This window comes from Acipenser ruthenus, chromosome 38 (genome assembly GCF_902713425.1).
Source record: "Acipenser ruthenus chromosome 38, fAciRut3.2 maternal haplotype, whole genome shotgun sequence".
Classification (NCBI taxonomy): domain Eukaryota; kingdom Metazoa; phylum Chordata; class Actinopteri; order Acipenseriformes; family Acipenseridae; genus Acipenser; species Acipenser ruthenus.
In genome coordinates, this window is record NC_081226.1 from 9,954,458 (window position 1) to 9,961,997 (window position 7,540).

General features: G+C 41.0%; 1 pseudogene; it reads left to right on the forward strand.

The window, feature by feature from the left end:
• LOC131706996 (zinc finger protein 271-like) overlaps positions 1–6,124 on the forward strand; it is a 30,683-nt pseudogene extending 24,559 nt beyond the window's left edge.
• The last annotated feature ends 1,416 nt before the right edge of the window (positions 6,125–7,540 follow it).

A 7,540-nucleotide genomic window follows, 5' to 3' on the forward strand; every position in this document is an offset into this window, starting at 1 on the left:
AAGTATTCAGACCCCTGACCAATTCTCTCATATTACTGAATTACAAATGGTACATTGACATTTCGTTCTGTTTGATATTTTATTTTAAAACACTGAAACTCAAAATCAATTATTGTAAGGTGACATTGGGAAATATTTTTAAGAACAATAAAACAAACTGAAATATCTTGCTTGCATAAGTATTCAACCCCCACACATTAATATTTGGTAGAGCCACCTTTTGCTGCAATAACAGCTTTAAGTCTTTTGGGGTAAGTATGTACCAGCTTTGCACACAGTGTCGGCCAAAAAGCTCTGTCTTGGTCTCATCTGACCACAAAACCTTTTCCCACATCGCAGCTGGGACACTCTCATGCTTTCTGGCAAACTCCAGACGTGCTTTCAGATGGTACTTTTTGAGTAACGGCTTCTTTCTTGCCACCTTCCCATACAGGCCAGTGTTATACAGAGCTCTTGATATGGTTCACTGGTGCACCATTACTCCACTCCCAGCCACTGAACTCTGTAGCTCCTTCAAAGTGATTGTTGGCCTCTCTGTGGCTTCTCTCACAAGTCTCCTTCTTGTTTGAGTGCTGAGTTTTGAGGGACGGCCTTTTCTTGGGTGGTGTGATGCAGCTTCCACTTCCTGATTATTGATCCAACTGTGCTCACTGGGATAGCCAAACACTTGGATATTATTTTGTACCCTTTCCCTGATCTATGCATTTGTATTACTTTATATCTATCTTCTATAGAATGCTCTTTGGTCTTCATTTTCCTTCAGATTCACAGCCTGACCAATGATCCTTCAACAGTGGGGTTTTTATGCAGAAAATGTGACAGCAACTTTAATGGTTCACAGGTGGAGGCCAATGGTAAGGTAATTGTGTCCTCGTTAGGGCAATTTCTTTCATCGGTGTAAACTGGGAGCTTCCACAGCACAAGGGTTGAATACTTATGCAAGCAAGATATTTCAGTTTATTTCTTAAAAATATTTCCCAACATAAAACCAATGACATCCTTACAATAATTGATTTAGAGTTTCAGTGTTTTAAAATAAAATATCAAACAGAACGAAATGTCAATGTACCATTTGTAATTCAGTAATATGAGAGAATTGGTCAGGGGTCTGAATACTTTTGCAAGGCACTGTATATGTGTGTATATTATATGCACACATTATTATTTCAGCAAAAATAAACTGCCAGTACATTCTGGGACTTTCACATGTCTTCCACTATTCCACTTAGTACGATACTAAAATTCTTAGTCCATGGCAAGAGTTAAACTAAGTTAGACCCGTACTTGGTATCCTCTAGAGGGCAGCAGCAGTTATTTTTGGCTTCAGTGCAATTGATACCTTTTTTAGTACGCAGCTGGGGACTAACTTCAGCCTCCAAGTTCGTTGCAATTGGTATTTAACTTGCGCACTAGTTTAGTACAGAGCTGCGTACTAACCACGGGATCATCCCCAGTTAGTACGCTGCTTTCAGTTCAGTGCAGTTGACCCACTGAGGATAAAGGGAACATTGACTGATTCTGCCAGAAAATGCCACGACAAAGATCCCACGTTGCAAATATATCAGCAAACGGGAGACTAAAAGATTTTCATTGCTTTGCTTTGAGCACTGTGAAGGTGACGCCCGATGCGATCCACAGGGGAAATTCGACATTGACTTGTTTTGGTCATCGACAGCTGACCGTCTTCTTAATGTGAAAACATTAGCTTTCAGATACATCGATGCAGTAAATACAGCCGATGCCGAGCGCAGCACCTCGCTGTGGAATCTTGTCCTGTCCGATCGGAGGCGTTCTCTTTCGGAAGACAAACTGAAGGAGCTGGTGTTCCTTTATATCAATCATGGAATTTAGAAAAAAATCCATTGTTTTCTAGTTATTATTTTTCAACTTATGCTAGTATTTTCATATCCAGTATGAGAGAAGGACCCAATACAACTGCACAATAGTTTTGTTACTTTGCACACACTTGTTCAGAGATACTGCATCATTTTGGATATTTTTTTTTTCTGTGCATAATTCCCTGGGGTGTAAGAGATTCGAAAGACTTTATGAGAAGATTCAGGCAGTTGAGAGCATGAGAGTGCATTGTCAGATTGTGTGTGTGCTTTTCTTCTTTATTTAAAAGTGGTTTCTGTGAAGTGGTATGGTTTATATATTGCTAATGCTGCTTTAGTATTGACTTCAATATAATGCATACTGTATGTTTTCTAGGTTTGAAAGTGCTGTTGAAAAAGTTACTGAAGTTTATTGTAGTTTAATTAGAATAAAAAAATAATAATCAGGAACCTTTTTGTGACTTTTTGCCCCTAGAAGGATGTTATTAGAATAGTCGTAACTGATAATTGATAATCAAATTGACTTGTAAAAGTGATAATGTCTCATCACTAATCCATGCCTCCGATATGATACGCTAGTCATTCACAATACAGATGTAGCTTGTAGATTCACAATGTAGATGTAGGAGGCTGTGTGGTCCAGTGGTTAAAGAAAGGGGCTTGGAACCAGAAGATCCCCGGTTCAAATCCCACCTCAGCCACTGACTTATTGTGTGACCCTGAGCAAGTCACTTAACCTCCTTGTGTTCCGTCTTTCGGGTGAGTCGTAATTGTAAGTGACTCTGCAGCTGATGCATAGTTCACACACCCTAGTCTCTGTAAGTCGCCTTGGATAAAGGCGTCTGCTAAATAAACAAATAATAATAATAATAATAATAATAAAATAGCAGAGTGAAAAAATAAAAATGAATCTCTGTCAACTTTCCCCTGTGTAGTCAGTCTATATCAAAAAGTGTTCTCTTAGGAGGCATTCCTATATGCAGAGATTACTGGGTATGTTCCAAATCTGAAACAAATGTTAGAACATGTTGCTCGAAAGAAATCTGCAATAAATAATATATGGAATGGATACATTATGTAAACATTTCAACAGATAAAATCCTCTGGTATTATGAAGTCATTACAAGAAATTGTATGTCCCTTCATTAGCAAAGCCACCCCTGCTATTAAGGACAGATGTTGTCGACCCCTTGAATGGCCTTCATAACCCTGTATTTAAATAAATACATGCATTTGTTTTTCAGCCGCTACTAAACAGAATCCTGTGTGCTGCCATGGACAGTGTGAAGATGGAATCTGTCCAGATTAAAGAGGAGTTCCCTGAACTTGAACCTGTCTCCATTAGAGTGGAGTTCTCTAGGCTGGCTTCCCTCCCCATTAAACAGGAGCTCTGTGAGATGCAATGTGAGAGCAGCCAGCCAGAGGTCTCTGAGATTAAAGCTGAGCACAATGAATTGGAGATCCCCCAGACAGAAGAACCCCTTCCTGTGAAACAAGAAGAGGTGCTGGAAACTGTCCACATTAAACAGGAGCCCCCTGAAGTAGAGTTTGAGCACATGGAACCAGGGAAGGAAGAATCCGAGGACTTCAAACCAAACATCCCTGAGCAGGAGCGTGTACGCCTGCGGGAGTGTAGCGTGGTGCTGGAGAGAATCTGCGTGAGAGAGCAAGGCGCTGGAGAGGAAGGCTCTCCCAACAGCACGCAAGGAGGTGGAAAGGAAGACGGGCGCTCCCATTCAGAATGCAGTCTAGCAGGTGAGTGACTCCCAGTAGCTGTGACATTGTCATTCTAGATTGTGTGATATCCACAGTGTGGTTGAGAGGGAGGGAAGGAGCATGTAGGTTACATTACTAGCTATTTGTTTTTCCTGTACCACTCCAGCCAGTTCAAGATAGGACTCAATACTGGTGAACTTCAGATACAGATAGAATGTAGTCATTGCTCTAGGAGTTGGGGGAATTATACCAAGGATTAGAAACACTAAAGTACTGTATATATCATTATAAATGTTCAGTGTAACAGTATATGGATATTTTTGTAAATACGTAAAATAATGCTATTTAAAGATAGAATTGTAGCCTGTGTTAGAGGAAATAGACCTGAAACATTACAGGAGGTCTTTGAAGGCAGATTTTGATCCCAGGGCTCGGTTTCACCAGCATCAGTCTTTACTGACTTTGCTTTTACACATAAAGCAGAGATGCAAACGGCTCCGATTTGGCTGAAACAGATACTATTTGGGAGATTCTGCTGCGGCGCTACGTCAAAGAGGTATAATACTGTAACTTGTATTAAATAAATAGGTGATGTGTACTTTACTGACTCTGCTTTTACACATAAAGTAAAGGCTTTGTTTATTTGTTTTTTTTAAAGCTGTTGTAACCTATTGCAAGCCCCCACAGCTGAAATTCACATGTTTTAATCAAATCCGCCACCTTCCCTAAGTGAGGGATGGAAATAAGACTCCTATTGCATAGCAGATTCACCTGATCCAGGTTTTAAAATAAGCCTGATTAGCCCCAATGTATAGGTAACAAGCACAGGTGTGTCTTATTAAACTGCTAGTAAAACCAGGAAGGGATCAAACTGCTATGCAAAGGGGGGCTTATTTCCATCCCTGCCTAAGCCAACAAGCAGTCCCTCTTACTTTCCTGTTCATATTTTCCAGGTTCCAGTCCAGCAGCTAAAGCGAGGGCGGGCGCTGGAGAATATCCTGACTGTGGGAAAGGTTTCACCCAGTTAGAGCATTTTAAAACACACCAGCGAATTCACACAGGAGAGAAACCGTATCACTGTTCTGACTGTGGGAAGAATTTCAGTAGGTCACAAAACATGATAAAACACCTGCGAATTCACACAGGAGAGCAACTGTATCGCTGCTCTGACTGTGGGAAGAGTTTCAGTCAGTCAAACAACCTTGTTTCACACCAGCGAATTCACACAGGAGAGAAACCATATCACTGTTCTGACTGTGGGAAGAGTTTCAGTTACTCAGGAGACATGAAAGCACACCAGCGAATTCACACAGGAGAAAAAACGTATCGCTGCTCTGACTGTGGGAAGAGTTTCAGTCAGTCCGGACACCTTGTTTCACACCAGCGAACTCACACAGGAGAGAAACCGTATCGCTGCTCTGACTGTGGGAAGAGTTTCAGTAGGTCAGGAGACATGAAAGAACACCAGCGAATTCACACAGGAGAAAAAACGTATCGCTGCTCTGACTGTGGGAAGAGTTTCAGTCAGTCCGGACACCTTGTTTCACACCAGCGAATTCACACAGGAGAGAAACCGTATCGCTGCTCTGACTGTGGGAAGAGTTTCAGTAGGTCAGGAGACATGAAAGAACACCAGCGAATTCACACAGGAGAGAAACCGTATTCCTGCTCTGACTGTGGGAAGAGTTTCAGTCAGTCCGGACACCTTGTTTCACACCAGCGAATTCACACAGGAGAGAAACCGTATCACTGTTCTGACTGTGGGAAGAGTTTCAGTAGGTCAGGAGACATGAAAAAACACCAGCGAATTCACACAGGAGAGAAACCGTATTCCTGCTCTGACTGTGGGAAGAGTTTCAGTCATTCAAACAACCTTGTTTCACACCAGCGAATTCACACAGGAGAGAAACCGTATCGCTGCTCTGACTGTGGGAAGAGTTTCCGTCTTAAACAAGGCCTTCAAAATCACCATCGAATTCACAGGAGAGTGTGATAGAAGAATGATAGAATAATCGCACGAAGAGTTCTAATCTAATATGTTTGGGTGATCTCTGTGATTTGTATAACCTGAATAATGATATTATATGAAGTTTGATGTTAACAAAGTATTAGATTTACAATGTTGAACTAACACACTGGAATGTGGCCAAGGGTCAGCAGCCCTGTTTTCAGAGAAGTGCATGAGTCAGCGACATGAGAATAGGACACTGTCTCAAATGATAATATTTTGAGACAGCGATAGTTCCTCTTTTCTCCCCAGTCACTTAGCTAATATTCTTGTATTAGGGGAATCAACTTTGTGAGACCTGACAGACACTCTCTCCCTAGCAACTAGAAAAATCAACCAATCAGAAAAGTCGGTAGACAACAGTGTCAAGAATACCACGGGGTTGGTTTGAGCTGACTGAGGAGGATAGGAATTACCACAAGTCATGAACTCTGTGCAAAAACTGATTATATAAGGAACTGTTTGACTTAGTGTATTTTGAGCTTTCTTTGCGGTTGCTTGCAGAGTCTGTGTTACTTTGTTGAATGCTCCAGTCTGCAGACTAATAAAGTGTGAGTTGCTCCGACTTGTCTCTGTCTCAATCGTTCTCTCGGTACGGGACCGGTGCCTGCTCGGTTGTATGCAGAAAATTCCACCACAAGAGAGAAACCTTAAAGACTATGTTAATTGGGACTGTTCTATCATGAAGAAAAAAATGTTAACCTTGCATTATGAATTTGAAACAAAAACACTTTGGAAATGTGAAAAAATGAAAAGTTCTCAAAAGTGCCCAGCCATTTAAAGTAGAGATATCAAAATCACAAGTCAAGCTTCATGAAACCTTTGGGGCAACCTTGCTCAGCAGAAAGCAAACAGACACAACTGTAAAACCGATGAGGTCCAAGGTTGCCCCAGTTGTTTCTTCTAACTTGTATCAAAAACACAAGTTAACTTGGAAGAAACAATTGAGGCAACCTTGATCAGCACCAAGCAAACAGGCACAACTATCAAAGAGGTGGGGGCCAAGGTTGCCCCAATTTCACAATTAACACATTTCTCAGTTTTAATTCAGAAATCAGTTGTTTATACTAACTTGGCTTGTGTTTTTCATGCATTTGATCCGCTTTTACTGTGTCTGAAAAACACAAGCCAAGTTAGTAGAAACAATTGATTTCTGAATTAAAAATGAGAAATGTGTTAATTGTGAAATTAATTGATTAATTATATAACACAATAGTAAGCAATGCTAAAACAACACCTATGTCTAGCTTTTTAAAGGTTGTTGTATCAAATGGAGTTCTATCGCTCTGCCTCTCTGAGTCGTTGTCAGTGCTGGAGCCTTCATCATGTGACGCAGCACCCAGGCAGACTCTGCATTCAGAGGATATAGAGGACTGCTGGGAAAGAGCCTTTTAGGTAGTGAAAAAAACATGAAAATAAAAAGTCACAACTAATCATGCATTTTTAAAATGATCCAATGTGCAATAAATTTTATTTTTTAAGATGTTTATTATTTTTATTTGTCATGATTTGTGTATTTTAATGCTCCACAGAATTCCTGTTGTTTAGCAAGATACTGGTTAATCTTCCCCTCTAGTTCCAGCTAGCACACAGCTCCTGGGTATTGCAACACTTCAGCATGTTTAGAGCTCGAATGCAGTACAGGGAGCTCCTCTTTAACTCTCTGAGTCCCCAGCCACAACAACCACATGCAGAGCGCAGGCTGCTCTTAATATAAGCTTATCCTCACCGCTCATTGGTCGGGCTAGAGTAGGTGATTTGCATAACTTTCCACCACCCGCACAGCACAGCGAGCCCGCAGGGGGCGGTGCACACACACACACACACACACACACACACACAGAGGAAAACAACAGGCAGCAGCTCATACACAGAAGTTAGATGTAATTTTTAGTTCGTTTGAATATGTTTAATTAATTTTAGCAATAAAAAGTGAGATGAGGAAACACTCTGAAACCAGCAAGTTATTTTATTAGCTGCA